Genomic DNA, 17,882 nt, shown 5'->3' with positions numbered 1-17,882 from the left:
GATAGTGGAAATGGTCCATTTCCGCGTTGTCCAATATGGCAGCCACTAACCACAGGTGGCTATTGAGCATTTAAAAACGGAGCTAGTGTCCCTGCGAAATGAAATTTTTATTTCATTTCAATTATGGGAAAATATTTTAAATATGTTTGTAACAATCTTCAACTGTAAGTTTTATAAAATCTAAATAGAAATCAATGAAAACGTAGCATCCAAATGAAGATATGCTGTAAGTGTAAAATACACTTTGGATTTCAAAGACAGTGAGGACAAAAAGAATGTAGCTTGTTAATAATTTTTGTATTGATGACACTGAAATTATACTTTGTGTTGATGATACTGGGTTAAATAGATTATTAAAATTAATTTCACTTATTTTCTTTTTACTTTTTCTCAAGTAGCTGCTAGAAAATTCAAAGTTACATATGGGTGTTGCATTATATTTTACTGAAGAGCATTGAACCAGACAATTCTTTAGAGCCACTGCAATTCCCTGAATCAGTAACTTTATGAGCATTTTTTAAAAATCCACTCTAATATTTGACAATGAAGACTATAATTACTGAATTTGGGAGGAAACTTAAACAGTTAATCGACATTTCATATTTTACTTCCAACAACACTTCAGAAGGTACATAAAAGTTCTTAAGAGCAGAGTATTGTTTTATCTCCAGAGTTTTTTTTTATATTGAAGTATAGCTGATTTACAATGTTGTGTTAATTTCTGGTGCACTGCATAGTGATTCACTTACACTTTACCTCTATTCTCATATTCTTTTTCATTATAGGTCATAACAAGGTATTGAAAATAGTTTCCTCGGAGTTGTATTTAGATGTGTGTTCATTTTTCAAATCTCAAGTCCAAGCACAATGCCTAGGAGTATTAGATGTTCCGTAAATATTTTTGGATCAATGTGCAAACTGGGATTTGCGTTTTGACCAGACTCTTAATTAAAGTACATTTGATGAGAACATTTATTAAAGATGAAACAGCATGAGGCCGCAAGCCAGCTACAATAATTTGGCATTGCTTTTCTTATGGTACAAGACAAAAAGGTGGATACTGAAATCAAAGGTCTGTCTTTCCTCAGGAGACCTTGCTAATCACAGGAAGCAATGTTAATACTTGGTGACGTTTATAGGAAAAGTACATTACAGACAAATTCTATAATGGAAGCACTGTGACATTAAGTGACTGTCAAAGTCGCACCAGGGGCTCCCTTCTTATTATACCTGGGGACTCAGCATTCTTCGTTTCTCCTCCCCACAGCCCCCACCATTCCCACTACCACACCTACAGGTTCTCCAGAGGAACCAAAGAGAAGCAATTATCAGTTAAAATTAGGTTGAAAGGAAACACTGCTTTCACCAAGCATGTATTTTAACTTCATAAACTTAATAGGCTTGGTCCAAAATGGAATTAACATCACTGTCACTCACTAGTGAAAGGCTCTGAGCAAAGACCTTTGTATTAACCTTTATTCAAAATTAACTTTTTAAAAAAAAACAAAAAACAAAACCAGATACACCAGGTCCTCGAAGTGCTCTCCTGTGCTGTTCTGGCAATGCCAACGTCAAGAGAAATGGTGGCGTTTTGGGCATCGACTATGGAGTTGCCTGCTCATCTGATGCAATTTACTTTCTTTATCCACTCCCCTACAGTGCTCATCGAATTCAGACTCTCCTCTGTCTAGGACAAAGCTTCCTTTTATCCCATCCTCCCTTGTAAAACTGAATCAGAAGTGAAGTTCAATTCAACAGATATTTACTACAGAGACCCAGAATGAACTAGGATTTGTGGGTGGAGACCATCAATGGGGCCGCCCCAGAGGCTCTCGTCTGTTGGGGAGGCAGCTGTGGTGACAGATAAAGCAGAGCTAGAAGAAGACCCAGGAAGGATTGCTAACACAGTCTGGGAAATGGGGGTGATGGGCATGTGGGGTTAGGGGAGCTGGGAGAGAGAGAGAAACCAGTGCTAGCGTTTAAGTAGAAGTTGGCCACGACACTTCCAGCTTTGAGACAGCAGAGAAGCAATGGCGACCGCTCTCTGGCTGTACCCCACCCTTATAAATGAGGGGGGATCTCCACATCCTCATCTCTGATTTCCCCTCCAATCCTCCCCGCTGAGACTTGTCAGGTAGAGGTCACCAATGTCCTCTGTCCTACTACGTCCAAAACTCATCCTAAGTACGCATCTCTCTCAACCCTTTAACTGCACTGGACATAGAGCCTCCCTCATTCTTGAAGTGCTGCTTCTCTTCATTTCCAGAGCCCTGACAATCCATCTACTGGCTTCTCCTTCCCAGCCCCTGACTCCTAGGTGCTGCAGTGGTCCTTGGCTCAGTGCCCCTGGTTGCTTCCCTATTCTCTTCCTTTATTGGTATCGCCCAGTCCATGATGACTCCCCTAAGGGGACAACTCCGAATACGTATTCTTAATTCTAACTTTTTTTCTCAAGTTTAATGCCACTCAACACTTGGAGATCTAATGACCACACTAAACTTGACATATCTAAACAGAGCTCTAGATTTCTCCCCTCAAACTACTCCTCCCAGGGTCTTCTCCATCTGTGCCATCACTGGCCCTCCATAGCCCAGCTCAGTACCCTGGAGTTACCCCCAGCTCTCCTTTCCCCTCTCCCACCAGACATACGTATAACCCACCAGCAAGTCACACTGGCTCCACCTTCATATGTCCCCTCTCTGACGACTCCTCAACCCCTCCATCACCATGGTCCCGGGGACCCGACTGCAGTACCCACCTGCCTGTGCTCCATTCTGCCCCACTTGTCTCTCCTCTCACTACCAGAGTTACCTAAATGACACTGTCCCGGCCACATATCTCCAAGGCTTACCCTTCCCTTGGGAATAAAAGAATCTTTATTACGGAACTCGAAGTCCTTCGTGATCTGGATCCGGGTGCATTTATTCAACATCATTTCCTACTTTCTGCCTCTTGACCTCCAAGCTCCAGCCACACCAGCATCCTTCCTACTTGGAGCTTTTGCACGTGCTGACGCATCTCCTGGGAAGAGTCTCCTCTCCTTCACTTCATTCAGGTCTTGGCTCAAGCCCCACCTTTTAGTAGGGGCCTCCCTGACCACTTTCTCTAAAGTAAGACCCTCCTCTCTTTATACCTATAAGCCCCATCATAGCCTTCTCTTCATAGTACGTGACATGGTACTACGCAGATTTATACGCTGTCTATTTCTCCCACTGAAATGCAAGCCCCACAATGGCAGAGACTTTGTCTTGTCACTGTCCTACCATCAGCCCCTATCCTAGGCCGGGCACCCAGCAGGCATGAGAAATCTATTTTGAATAAATTAAAAGAGAAAGAAGCTAAAACCTACAGAAGCCTGCTCAAAAACGAGAGGAAAAGCCAGCCAAGAGCCAGAAACAGCAGAGGAGCTGAGAAGCCACAGCAGTGAACCAGGGCAGCCGGAAACCAAAGGGGCACAGAAAAAAGGAAATGACAGCCGCCACCCAAGGTAGGAAATAACGCCAAGTCTCAGCAGTAATCCGGGAAATGTGAGTTACACCCAGAGACCATTTCTCGCCCGTTGGACTGGAAATATTAATAAAGTCTGATATCACTAAGTGTTGGTAAACATCTGGGGAAATGTCCTCTCCTCCGCTGCCAGTACAGATGTAAACAGGTGCAGCCACTTTGCGGGGCGCTTTTGCAAACCCCCAAATCCACACACCCTATACGACCCGACACTTCCATTTGTACTCTAGAGAAATGGCCACACGGTTGGACAAGGAGCATGGAATTGGTGGAATGCTGACTGAAGCTTGGTTTGTAGCATTTTGAAAGTTAGGAAAAGGGGGTTAGAGTGTGTGCTTAGCACGCACGAGGTCCTGGGTTCCATCCCTAGTACCTCCATTAAAAAAAAAAAACCAAAAGTTAGGAACAACGTGAATATCCTCAGTAGAGAAATAGAGAAAAGCTCTATCTATTCGTTTAGTGGGATAATAAACAATTACAAAAGGAACAAGACAGACCTACATGTGAAAACATGGAGACCTCTTTTAAGGGAAAACGGCAAAATGCAGAATGATTCCCCATCTCATTTCTATAAAAATGTGTACACACAGTATTAAGACATGTCTCACGAGCAAATAATATTTTTGCATGTTGGAGGGCACAAAAGCAAGTGGATTGTCCGAGGGGCCCTCAGCTTGGTAGACAACACTAATATGTCACAGGTAATTTATGTAAAGAACGTGTACAGTTGAAGGTCCAAGGAAGTTAACTAAGTGAATTGGGATAGGGTTGGTCTTCAGACCAGAACTAACAGCATGAAAGCAAGAAACCATTTGGCACAGTGAAGAACAAACAGGTCTACATGGTTGGAGCATCAAGATTGAAGCAAGGAGCAGCAGTAATTGAGACTAGAGAGGGGCCTGGGGCAAACTGTGCCTGGCTTGAGCACTAGGCTCAGTCTCACGGACTTTATCCAATGATTCCACACCATTCATCCACGTCCCTAGCATAATTCATAGCTTTGAGCACTCTGGGAAAGTTCTCAATAACTAGGATTGACCTTACACATTTTTTTTTTAACATATTTTAAATCATCAAGTTCTCTTGCAGCCTTGCAAAACAGTCATTGTCTATAAGCCCCCGTCACAATTTACAAATGTCGCCCTGCTAAAATCACTATATTCTTTTAGACATCATTAAAAAAAAAAACAAAACAAAACAGAAGCTCACTATGGCACCTAATAAATTACCCCTGCCCTATTTCTTTGAAATTCCAAGAAAAAAACTTAAGTTGAAAGACAGACAAGGATGCTTAATTGTAAAGATGTTTTCAGCCTGCATGATTAACTACTTTATGGTGACAGCATTCAATCTATTAGTCAGCATGTCATTCATCCAAACTTGTGTTGAGCTCAATGGTGTTAGGTACGCAGGCTACAGTGATGAACAAGGACAATCCCTACTCTCGTGGAGTTTACAGACCAGGAAAGCAAAGAGATATTAATAGATCATTACAACAGAGAAACATAAAATGACAACACTAATCACTTCTACAAAAAAGTGGCCCATGGTGGTTTAAGCACGTGATGGGGGAATATGACTTAAGAAGGTTGAAACCATGAAAGGTTTTTCTGGGGAAGGGGAGACTGAGACTTAAAGGAAGAAAAGAAAAAAAAAAAATAGAAGCAGCAGCAGTGGGTAAGGAAATTAATTCTCCTTGATAAATGGAACAGCGTGTGCAAAGGTCCTGTGGCTGGAAAGGTAGAATGCCAATATTTCAATGGACCTTTGAGAACAAAGTTGCTGGCAAAAATTTTTTTGCTCCATGCTATTTCCTCATGTGCTGACCTGGAAAAGATGAAGAGAATATAAATGTATCCTATAACTTAACACTTGACTTTGCCATCTTGCCCTGAATAATGCTTTTTTTTTTTTTTTTTTTTGGTGGCAGACAAGGCCCTAAATCCATTGCTTAAGGATGAGACTGCAAATTTGAGGCTATATCTCCTCTAGTCTGAGTTATTCCATCAAACACCACCAACAGTCAAATCAATAGCCTTTAAGAATGAACAGCTTGTGTGTTCACAAAATAAGAAAATTCTGATACCTCATTTGGGAAAGAAAAATAAGAGTCAAAGCACTTCCATTGCTCCACATAGAAGAAAAATGCAATTAATGGGTGAAATTTTTACTTTATGCTATCTGGCATCTACAGAAACTGCTCACCTGAAAAAAGAAAAGTTCGTACCTGAGTTCCCAACAAAAATCTGTCAATGCCCTCAGCAGCAACTTTCCAGAATGCTTCTGATCGCAACCCACGTTAAGAAATCTATTTCACGTTGTGATTTACCACAGACATAAATAGAATTTTCATGTTTCAAATAAGCCAACTGTAAAAAAAAGATTTTTAAAAAGAGTTCATTGGAGAAACTAGAATATTTGGGTATTTTGGAGATTGGCTATTACATGATATAAATTGTTAATTTTATTAGGACTGATATCAATTACATTGTGGTTATGTAAGGAAATGCATATACTTGAAAAACACATACATTCTTAAAAATATGAGAGTGAATTGAAGTAATGTCTGGGATTCACTTCAAAATACAATGGGACAAAAAAGAAATGCAGCTGGTCAAGAACTGTCAACAGACCTTGACAATTGCTGGATCTGGGTAGGTTCATTATACTATTCCAGTTATGCGTATGCTTGAACTTTTTCTAAAAAAAAAAAAATTTAGTCCAAATAAAATGAATCTACTTTTACCCTAACTATATATAATGTTCTTTGATATTTTCTGGGGTTTTTTTTTTTTTTAACTAAATAATAGAAGGTAAGAAGAATGGTGGTGATGACCCCCTAGGTTGATTTAATGATGCTCTCAAGGTTTGGGACACATGGTTTGAGATCACTAACTACCTGGTCTTTTCTCTGCCCATAGGGAATCATTCTAACACAAAAGACACGTTTTGGCCACTTGGATACAGATCAAAAACGAAAAGCCTAATCTCTTCAGTGTTTCCAAAAATGGAATGCTTCCTGACATTTCCATAGTTGTCTATTTCAGTTCGATGTAAATAGCTGCTGCTCCTTTGGGAGCGCCTGATAATGTCTGTCTCTCACAGTACAAGGACGTATGCCTCTCTGGTGACATCTAAATGTTGATCTTGTAAATTCTACAGCAACACATAATGTAGTACAAAGATATGCCAAGTAGCATCAAAAATATTTTTTTTTCAAAATCTGGGTTCAATATAAATGTCAAATCAAATTAGAGGAAAACAAATTACAAAATGTATTCAGATGACTTCAGCTAATTAATTCTCTCCATTGATAATGTTTTGAACTTTGGACACAGAGGTTACTAAATGTTTCATTTCTGGTTTTAGTTATAATTGCTAACTTTCAAAGCAAGTTGATTGTATACACTGTTAAATTTTTGTAAAGACAAACTCTGCATTTGCATTAAGTGGGAGTTTCCAACATTAATTTATCTATACTCAGTGTTTTTATTATGCTGAGACGTAGATTAAAAAGCAACAACAACAACCCATGATCCAAAAGATAAATATGTAACACTCAGCCTTCCTTTTGCTAACCTGGGGGAAATCATCCGTCAGTTCTAAAATCCACCCTGACTTTGTGAATACTTTTCTTGCCTTCTTCCTCAAAATCATGGGCAGCAGACACTGTTGGCTGGCTACAGAACAATTTATATCAATGCTTCTTCCACCCGCTTCTTAACTACAACAGATTTTATTCAAGTATCACCTATCTTCAAGCCTTCAGTGAAGCTGCCCCACCCTGCTTGGTAGTTCCAGGTGATAGACGCCCTTTTATCTAAATCAGTCATGCCAATCCCCTTCTCCCTGCCATTGACTGGTTTAGAAATGGGCGTGTGATAAAATTCTGGCCAATGAGATAGGAGAATAAGCCAGCCAGGAGGGTTTCTGGGGAAGGTTCCCCTGCTCCTAAGAGACAGAAGCCGGTTCATCGGGAAACTGTTAGAGCTGCATATGCGGCTGGGATCCTTGCAGCATCTCTGTTGACCAGCCTCAAGGAAAACTTCACATAGAGGAGGGCCAATCTAAGACAATCACACAGAGACAGACCTGAGGCTCCGACTTCCGTGGTTCTTAAAATGTGAAATGATCGATTTCCTTCTCATTTAAGCCACTTGCTATGTGTTACTTCCAGCTAAGAGAGCTCAATGAGACTTTAGCTTTTTAGAATTTCAGACTACACTTCTTATCTATTATTGGTTAAGTAATTTGTGAGCTTAAACAAAGTATGGATCTTTGTGACTCCAAAACAGCTGGTCATTTCAGCTCAAAAGCAAAAAGTAAGTGCACAAGTTGAGATGGGATCAAAGAAAAACACCAACAGTACAAGTGTCTGAGACCTTTAGAGGTACCCGAGCAAACAGAGTGAGGCTGAACAGAGAGCAGAAGAAGGTCAACAAGAACGCTGTTAGAAACAAGGAGGGATAAACTCTCGCCCGTCTAAATTTCACACATCCTCAACCCCAGTACGTTTGGAGGCATGACTGCAAGGTGTCAACTGCTACTGAGAAAGATCTCAGCATTCTGGCTAGTTATGAGACAAGCTGTACACTTAAAAAGATGTCCAAATGGCTAAAGTTCTGAACACAGACACAAGATGGGCTGACCTATTTCATTACACGGGACTGCACAGTGCGTATAAGCAGGCGATTTCTGACATTAAGTATCTGCAGAGGGAGAGATACTGGCCCAATCTAAGGCGTGGGGAGAGAGAGAGGGGGGAAAAGGGAAGACTGAATCTTGACAACAGATCTCCTTGTGGGGAAGAATGAGGCTGCCCTCATTCTGCAACTGATGAGATTACTGGGCAAGGAATGGGCAGAGATGCTGTACCACTGTCTTCACCAAGGCATGAAGACACTCCTTTCTGCTTCCTGGTGCAAGAATAGGTAGGGAGGACTTGGTTTGCATTAAGTTCAGGGGAGCAATGTGAAGATGATTGTTTTGATATCCAAAAATATCTTGAGCTCCTTGAAAGGAATGATGTAATCTTAAAATGAGAATTATATATTTTATATAAAGGAGTTGTATGCTTGACGTATGCTATTTAAAGCAAAATGATTACAGCATATGTTTGTTTTATATTATTTGAGAAGTGACATCCAATTTTAGAACACTGCCTAGCACACAGTAGGCATGCAGATGCTGGAAGGAATATTTGTTCACTAATTACTAGAAGAAGTTGAAAATGATGAACATTTATTCAGCGGAACATAGGGGAAAAGGCTTTCTAATTTCTAAAACTTCTAAATAACTTTAAAGTCTTTTTTTGTGGTTGCATGATATTCTTTTAGAATAAATGATTTCCATTATTACCTTTGGGTTTTTTTTAAAGCTGACAATTTTTTTAAACCAGCAAATATATTTTAAAACAGTTTCTAAAGCTAAATAAAGCTTGATAATTAGGTGTAAATTGAGATGTGAGTGGCAATTCTATTTAAACTCTTTCGATTCCATTCTATACTTGTTGGTATTCTTAATAAAATTCAATAAATCCAATAAAATTCTTGAATTTTAGAAGAATTTGCATGGAGATAATGTGTAGGCGTATCTGCCTGCTACGGAAACTTCCATGGATTTCAAATGTTTCTTTTATTACTTTTTATAGTCTCATACAGTAAGTCTAATAATTAATTCAACAGGACTTCCATGAATAAGGGCAGGACATTATAGACCACATTTGAAAAGTGTACATTTAGTTCTAATCTGACCCACACATGTACTATTTCTTAGAAGCTTATCAAATCCAAGCCTTTGAAAATGCATACACTGTAACAGATTTTTCAAAAACATGATGGAAAATACATACCACCCAGCTAAACACTCTCTTGATTTAGAATCAAGGCCTATATGTTTCTATTTCCATAGTGACTATTGCTGTGGAATCGACATGTTTTAATTTAGATTTGAGATTATAAACATCATTTGGAGACAGAATTTATTTTCTCTTCTACAACTTCTGAAAATTGATCAGTCTTCAGTGCTACAGAACAGAAGCAAATTCCGAAGCAGGCTGTAGAAATTATTTGGCCTAAGAGACATTTTTGATTAACAAAAGATTTTTTTTATGCAAATTCATGGCTTTTAACCCTTAAAAAATGCTCATGAATTTCCATACTGTGTAAAATGATCTCAAGAAGGGATTTCTAACCAGGCTTCCCTCAGAAGCATTTAAACTGTGCTAAGATGGAATTGTTTAAAAAAAGATATATCAAGGTGTAAGTACAGATTCTGCAAATATTCCCTAACAAGCTGAAATGAGACATTTTTTCCTTCTTTAATCATCTGAGTAGTACGAAGGTGCCTCACATTTAGGGCAAATACAAGTCAGCAATCCAAATCACTAATGGAAAGAGGAGAGCGAATTATGCTTTTATGAATTTTTTTCAATGCGCATTTTTTGGAACCCCGACTATCCCTGTGCGCAAGAGCCTTGTAAATGAGGGTGGGTGGGCAGAGGTGAGGAAATGGGCGAGCAGCTCAAGATGCTGGCAGAGCAGAAAGGAAGACCCCAGGGAGGAAAGAGAACCGAAGAAGAAAAGATCACAGGCAGGGAAGTGTCCTGAGTGCTCCGCAAAAGGACAATGTCTTATACCCTGAAAGGAGGGACTGCTTCTTTGCACAAAAACCTCAGACAACTTCACTTCATATGACTCACGCAGCCCCGCCGGTACGGAAACGGGCGCCACCATCCCACACCTTGTGACCTGCAGGGATTAGAACGTCATACTCACCAGGGTAACCCTTGAACTGCAGCTTTTCGCTTTGGATAAACAAGGTTGAAAAATGTTACATAAATCCAACCTCTTCCAACTCTTTCTGATGGCTTTTTTCTTTTCTCTCTGAAGAGTAGAGCTAAACCAAAAAGTTTATACACCCCCAAGGATTGCTGGGACTGCCCGAACCTTGGCAGCCAGCTCCTCAGCCCAGGGATGGTCCTCCATGGACAGTAACTGACGGTCTGCAGAGGGCGAACCAGGAGAGATGTCAGCAGGAAGAGGAGATGAAAGGTGGTAAGAAAAGACATCATGTTTCATTCACGATTAGCCAGACTCACCAATGAGAGCAGAAAGCTAAGGCTTTGCAAAGTAATTGCAGTATTATGTCTCTGAAAGTCTTTCAAGTGTTTGCTGAAGATCTGCAGTGTGTTCAAATGTGTCTGGTACACTCTTTGAAGGGACCGTATTTAGTATCTAGTGACAGATTAATTCATTCTTTGAAGCAATATTCAGTGAAGGTTTGCTGGAAGTCTGAGGGCCATGAAGAAGAATGGGGCAGATCAGAAGGGCCAAGACAGCCATTCACTCCATGTTGACTGAACACCTATTATGTGTTAGGTGCTATTCTGGGATCCAAGGAATCCAACAGTGAAGGAAATATATAGTGATTCCTGTCGTAACAGAGCCTACACTCCAGTAGGGGCAGATAGACAATAAATAAGGCAGGGAAGGGGAAGAGGAGATGTGTGGGAGTGAGTGAGTCTGTGGGTGTGTAAGGGAAAGTTTCACATTTCTAGAGATTGGTAGGGGAAGGTCCTCCTCGGAGAGCAAGATGTGAGCAGAGATCTAAAGGGAGAGAGAAAGAATCCCTAAAAAAAAATTATATATATATAAAAAAAGTTCCAAAGGCAGACACAGCAAGTGCAAAGGTCCTGAGGCAGAAACTTGCTTGGCACATGTGAGAAACATCAAGGAGGCCAGTGGAGCTGGAATGGAGTGAGGGGAAGGAGGCAGATGAGCTCACAGACTCCAATTCAAGGGGGGGGGCCTTGAAAACCAGAGTAAGGCTTTTACTCTGAGTGGTAAACTATTGAAGTGTTTTGAGCAGACAGGTGACACAATGCATTGCTTTTCAACAGTTACTGAGCACTTACTATGGGTAGGCACTGTGCTAGGTCAGACACGCAGGTCCCAGGGATGTACAATGAACACGACAGACACCATCCCTATCTTGTGGAGCTTAGATCGGAGTGGCAAAGAAAGAAAAGCAAGCAAACCAGCTCACAAAATTAACTGCTGGCTGTGATGATGCCGAAAGCACAACTAAGGTCCTTGAAGAATGCTACACGGGGTGAGGCGAATGGGTGTGGACGGCGAGGAAGGTGTCTCCGAGGAAGCAGTACTGGAGGTGAGTTTTCAGTGAGGCAGAGGAGCCACATACAACATTGGGGAAAAGAGGTTATCAGGCAGAGGGAACTGCATATTCAAAGGCTCAAGAAATGAAAGGATATGGCTTGTTGCAGGGACAGGAAGACGCCAGTACAGCTAGTCCCCAAAGTGTGAAGAACATGATGTAAGGTGAGACACAGGACGGATGGGGGAGGCCTGGGAAAGTGATGTGAAGAAGAAATTGTTGATCCAGGGTAGGAAAAGGTCAGACATCACATGAGACCTATAGGTAACAAGATGTGAGAGTCCTGAATCGGGCATCTGGGAGAAGGAAGCTTTGAGGGGGCACGTCCGGGAGGGGCAGAGGTGACCCATGTCCTGGGAAGGCAGAAAGGACACAGAGGGACTCAGCTTTGCCATCAAATGCCTACTTAGCCAGTAACAGCTGAGCCACACGAGAGTCGTCGGGAGCTTCCTTTAGTCCCAAATGAAAGGACAAGTGCCTCGAAGGTTTGAGAGAATTAAAAATGAGTTCATAAAATCCCCTGTGCACAGTAAATGCCAAATAAATGCTAGTTCTCACGATGGAAGATGAGGGCTGTTGATTTGAGTTTCTGCCCCCGAGTCTGGGAGAGAGCATGGATCCGGCACCAGTTACCACCTGAACCTTGCCTGTCCTTTTCAATACTCAATTTTGTCCAAGGAGGAGGGACATAACTTCATTCAGCCCTAGATTTGGTGAGTGCCTACTACGTGCCAGGCATGGAGCTGGGCACTGGATACATACAGGCGACAACGTGGCCCCACACTGTGGTCCTTCCAGCATACTCGGGAAGCAAACAAGAAAGGAACAAGTGCATATATGACTGGTATTAAGTACTATGAAGGAAAGGAAGGGGAGAAATTTGGAGGGAGGGAGGGAGAGAAGAACAGACAAAACATCTAGGATCATGAGGTGGAGATAAAGGCTCTTTCCAAGGATAAGCCGCTTTGTAGACCAAACCCACCCCCAAATATTATTACAGAGCCCTATTATTTAACTCCTTCCTTTCCAAGAAGGATGGAGGATGGGCAGGAACCAGCCACAAGAGGGAGGGAGGAGGGAAGAGGCCACTCTATACGCTGAGAGAGGGAACAGCAGGTGCAAAATACCAGACGTGGGAAGACTCAAACCCAAGCAGGAAATCAGCCACCATTAAAAGAACAAAAAACAAACAAACAAAAAAATTCATCGAGAAATTAACATCTCTCTTCTCTAGGAGACACTTTGGCATTTCTTTTCCCAGAGGATGGAACGTATAACACTGACTTTCAAATCGATTGATTTCCCACAATCTAAGCAGAAGTGATGTGATGAGTACTTTAAGCTTAGAGCTTCCACTTGTGAGTTCTACTAAGCACCCCTCGAGGGAAGCAACTGCAAACATCAGTGCATTCTTTTTCCAACACAATATTCCTTTGCAGTAGTCAGTCACTGGTCTTATGTCAATTTTATAGATTTGAGAGGAAACCGTGGAGACCCCGCATCTTCTTCAAATTAATCTTAGGCCTACAATTTAAATCCCACGTTTATTCTGCCTCACTCAAGACATCCAGCTCCACTCTGTATTCCTCCCCAGAGAAAACCTGCACATTTTATCACAGATGTGTAACATGCGAGAAATTTATAGGAGAGAGAATTCCGACCAAGGGGACAGTTTATCTAAAAGCCATGCATTTTCGTGGATCAGCCCCAAGAGTCAGAGGGCTCTGACTTTCTGCATTTCTTCCTGCCTGAACTCTACCACGACGGAAGTTGGCTGGCACCTCCGAGTTACCACTGCACCGCCCAGCTGGTGCTAACCTGTAAGAACTGGATCAATACGCAGGCTTATGAGCACATAATTCATGGCATTCGAGGCTGAAGGGGTAACTTGAAAGGAAACCTACAAGAGAATCTCATCAAGGAGGCTGTTCTGTTTGTTTTCCGGTGTCTGTCTCTCGAAGAACATCCGGATCATATAACCCACCCACTGTCTTTCCCTTCGGCTTCCAGGAAATGCAATGCCTGTCACAGCCATTCCTCTCTCTCGCTATGCCTTGTAGCTATTTGTCCCTATTTGATACCTTGATTTTCTATTTTTATTGACCACTGTGTCAAATGTATAGGGCTTGGGGTGAAATTACATTCATTCATTTTTGGAATGGGACAAATCGTAGTTAAATAATGCTTCTTGGCCCATATGTGCACCAGGTTTTAGGATCTGTGTCCTTCGATAAACAAAGCATAGACTTCCAGGCTCAGACCCTCAGGAAGGAAAGCCAGCGTTCTCCCAACTCACTGCACCTCAGTCAGCATCTCCCTCAAGTCTATGTGGAGATGCCCTGTTTTCCAGCAGACTGCACTTAAGTTGCTCCTACATCATAGGAATATTGGAAAAAAATAACCAGATTATATCCTTAGAGCTCACTCTTCCTTTTTTTTTTTTTTTTTTTTGAGAGGAGGGTATTTTATTCTTGTTTTGGTTTTGTTTTTTTCCCCAGCTTTAAAGAGATATCATTGATATATAACATTGTGTCAGTTTAAAGTGGATGACATGTCGATCTGACACACATGTACTGTGAAATGATTACCAGTAAAACATTAGCTAACACCTCCATCAGGTCACATAATTACCATTTCTTTTTTGTGGTGAGAACATTTAAGATTTATTTCCTTAGCAACTTCCAAGTGTAAAACACAGTACTGTTGACTGTATTCACAATGCTGGGTATCAGATCCCTAAAACTTAGTAAACTTTCTGACTGGCAGTTTGTACCTTCTGACCCACATCTCCCCATTTCCCGCCCTGGGAGCCCTTTCGAGGCAAAACCACTCTACGTCTCATGATTGCAGTGATGTATTTTCAACTTTTCTCTTCCCCGAGCTGCTTGACTCAGTCAGCCTCAGCTGCACCTCACCCTGAAGACATTTTTATTCTGTATAAAAATGTGAGGTTGTGGCTAGGTTTATAGGGTTCTCTTCCTCCAAAATTGTTTCATGTCATAAAATAGGCCACGTCTACTTGAAAGAGTCTCGGGACTAAAAGAAGATATTTAGGTAGACAATCCAACTGACAGCAGGAAAATCCCATCTTGAACTTCAGATGTTCTGTTTCTAAGGATTACAAGGAGAAGGGGGGGTCACGGAGGGGGAAGATTACTGTACTAGTCAGTATCTTTGGTTGTCAGCTACAGAAAACAACTCTGGCCAATTTAGGTGGAAAATGAGTTCATTAGAACGTTATGGGGAACCTCCCAGAACAAAGGGAAGGTTATAATGGCAGGAATTAGGGCAACTCAGAATATGTAACCAACAGGCTGATCCACCATCTCCTTGGAATGAGTATCAGTTATTTGGAGCCTTATCCCTCGGCTCAAGGGTCAAATTTCAAAGAAAACACCTGTATGATTTAGCTGATGCCCCATGCCTGTCCCCTGGCTGGTGCACAGATCCTGGGGGACCTTCTTCACAATTCCAACGATCTGTGCTCAGTGGGGAAGGGCAGCTCCCTCAAAGCAAAATCAGAATGCTGATAACCGGAAGGGAAAGCGGACAACGGTCAGGCGAAAACAAACCACTGAACCATCATTATGCTTACGAATTGTCCATTAGAGGCCATCGTTGGCATTAAGACATCCTATAAACCTCTTCTTTCCATGAGCGCTGCAACAGCTCGCTCTGTTTTTCCACTCTCCTGACACTACAGCTAGGTCTCTGACTTCTGTGACTTCAGGAAGTGAGAGGAAAAAAAAGAGTGGTATCCTGGAAAGCTCTCACCCAAAAGTCTGTTAAGAGTCTCAAGTTCCTAAGACAAGCAACCACCTCCTTGTGGAAAAATATGGCCTACCCAATATAACTGTTAAACAGTCACATTTAAGTCAAGGATGTGTTGCTTCGGTGATTCCATCTGGAGACTTGGCTGGGAAACGCACGCTTTAAAAACATGGCAGCAGTATCTCTTTCTATAAATTTTTTCCCTTTGATCAATTACCATGCCATTCAGAGGGAAAACGGTATGTGGGTCACTGGCCTAGAGCACCCACTGCCCAGGGGTGCTTTTTCTTTTCTGTAGCGTACCCTTGGAAAACCGTTTTTCTAAGTCCCAGGCAGATTTAAGCTGGATCAACCAATGGGCACTTTGGAGCTGTGGGGGAGGAGACACTTTGTGATTAAATCCAAGTGGATTAATTCCAGGGGCCAACTCGAGTTGTTTGATGCTTCTCTTAGTTCTTGGGTGCCATAACTTGTATCGAGACTAATACTGACCATTTATTTCAAGGAGCCTTCTCCCACATATGTCCCATCAGACCCCTCTCTTTGATTTCCTTCCTTGTGTTCACCACAATCTGAATTTGTTTCCTATTTCTTGGCTTCTTCATCACCCATGTCCCACTATTAAGATGGAAGATCCACAGGGTCAAAGTCTGTCTTGTTTACAATCGTATCCCCACTAGAATGCCTGGCATATAGCAAGCCTTCAATCAATTGTTGTTTTATGACTGATTTGCCAGTGACTGCCCAGAAGACTGAGCAGGGCAACCTCGGAATGGGAGCTTATATCTAGCTCTTAATTTTCATGTACCTACTATGTGCCAAGCACTGGGGACATGGCACTGAACAAAGCAGACAGTCCTTGCCCTTGTAGTGCTTATGGCCCTTTGTTTGCTAAGTAACGTCGTACCAAGGATCTCAGAATTATCTGAAGGGTAATAACTATAGTAGTAGTAATTAGTTGTCAGTAAATAGCTGTAATTTATCACATATTAACTATGCGCCAGACACTTAACACATATCTCATTTAAGTCATTCTCACTACCCTGATAACGTTACAGAATTTAAAGATGAGGCAACTGGATTCAGTGTTAAGAGGAAGCACCCATGGTCACACAGCTGGTGAGCATTTGAATCAGCGGGTATGTGGTTCTCTGAAGTCTACGCTATGTCATCTACATTCCCTTCCTCACTCAGGAAGAGGCAGGCTTCAGCAGCCGGGTAAAGGCTGACAGAGTACTAGGGTACCAAGCTCTGCCCTGAGATATCTCTAGCTCCGGTAGCCCACTCCCTTAGACTAGAAGTCAGGATGCCGACCAGTCCCTCCCTTTTAAGACGCCTCACCCTCCGGTGATAATAATCGCAATCATTTACCCGAATGCCTGCAATGGAACAGGTGTCTGATTTGCCCCACTGCATTCAATCGTAACAGCCCTGCGCGAGGCGTGTTACTTCTGTGCCCACTATACAGAGGAAAATCCTGAGGTTTAGAGAAGTCAAGACTCGACCCTAGAGCCCCACAGTTGCTCAGAAGCATATGTAAGTTTCAAAGCCACACCTACTGGTATTAAACCGCGCCACACCAAACACCAGTAAACTCACCGTCTTGTCTTCCACCGCTGGGCTCTCACTTAGGGTGCTTGAGACAGCGCTTCCTCCACTCCTCCTCTGCTACCATCACCAGCTCTAACCCTCTAGAGGTGCAGCTCAGACCTCCCTTTCTTCCGCCCGGTGTCAGTCAGGAGTCTCAGGGCGAGGGCCGAGAGGCTCCGTATGAGAGCAAACAGCAATTAGGTCCACGTGTGCCCCAGGCGTCAGTCAATCACGCCAGCGTCCACGGGGGCTTTAGGGTCGCCTTTCGGTCCCTCTCCCTCGCCACCTCAGTCCAGGGAGGCCTTCCGTAACACTGTTAACAAGCACGCGTAGACCAAACACCCAGACAAACGCTCGGCGCCGCGACGAGCCGCCAAACAAAGTCTTCTCCTTCCGCCTCAGCCCGAGGCCGTGCTTTTATTGCTGCGTCTGGGTCAGGTGCCCAGGCTCAGCCATTCACAGCGGCCAGGAAGATGCTGTGTTCTGATTGGCCAGGCCTGGGTCACATGCCCACCATGGAGGGCGGGGCTAGCCCCGCCTTAACCAAGAGGCCTGAGAGTGGGGGAGGGGGCGGAGTCTCCAAAGGAAATGTCAGATGCTGTTACCAGACCGGAGAACGACGATCAGCAAGCAAAAATAACCGATGTCCACTATACAACCCACCCCAGACTGGACTGAATGCCCAATTCCATCTTCATAACCAAGTATCACATTGGGATTTTTGCTGTATGTGATTTTCTCCCCTACTAGACTATAAACTTCCTCCTTGTAACTCCAGCACCCAGCATAGTGTCTAACACATCAGAGGTGTTCATATGATATTTGTTGAATGAATGCTC

This window comes from Camelus bactrianus, chromosome 17 (genome assembly GCF_048773025.1).
Source record: "Camelus bactrianus isolate YW-2024 breed Bactrian camel chromosome 17, ASM4877302v1, whole genome shotgun sequence".
Taxonomy (NCBI): domain Eukaryota; kingdom Metazoa; phylum Chordata; class Mammalia; order Artiodactyla; family Camelidae; genus Camelus; species Camelus bactrianus.
Note: the sequence above shows the minus strand (reverse complement) of the source record.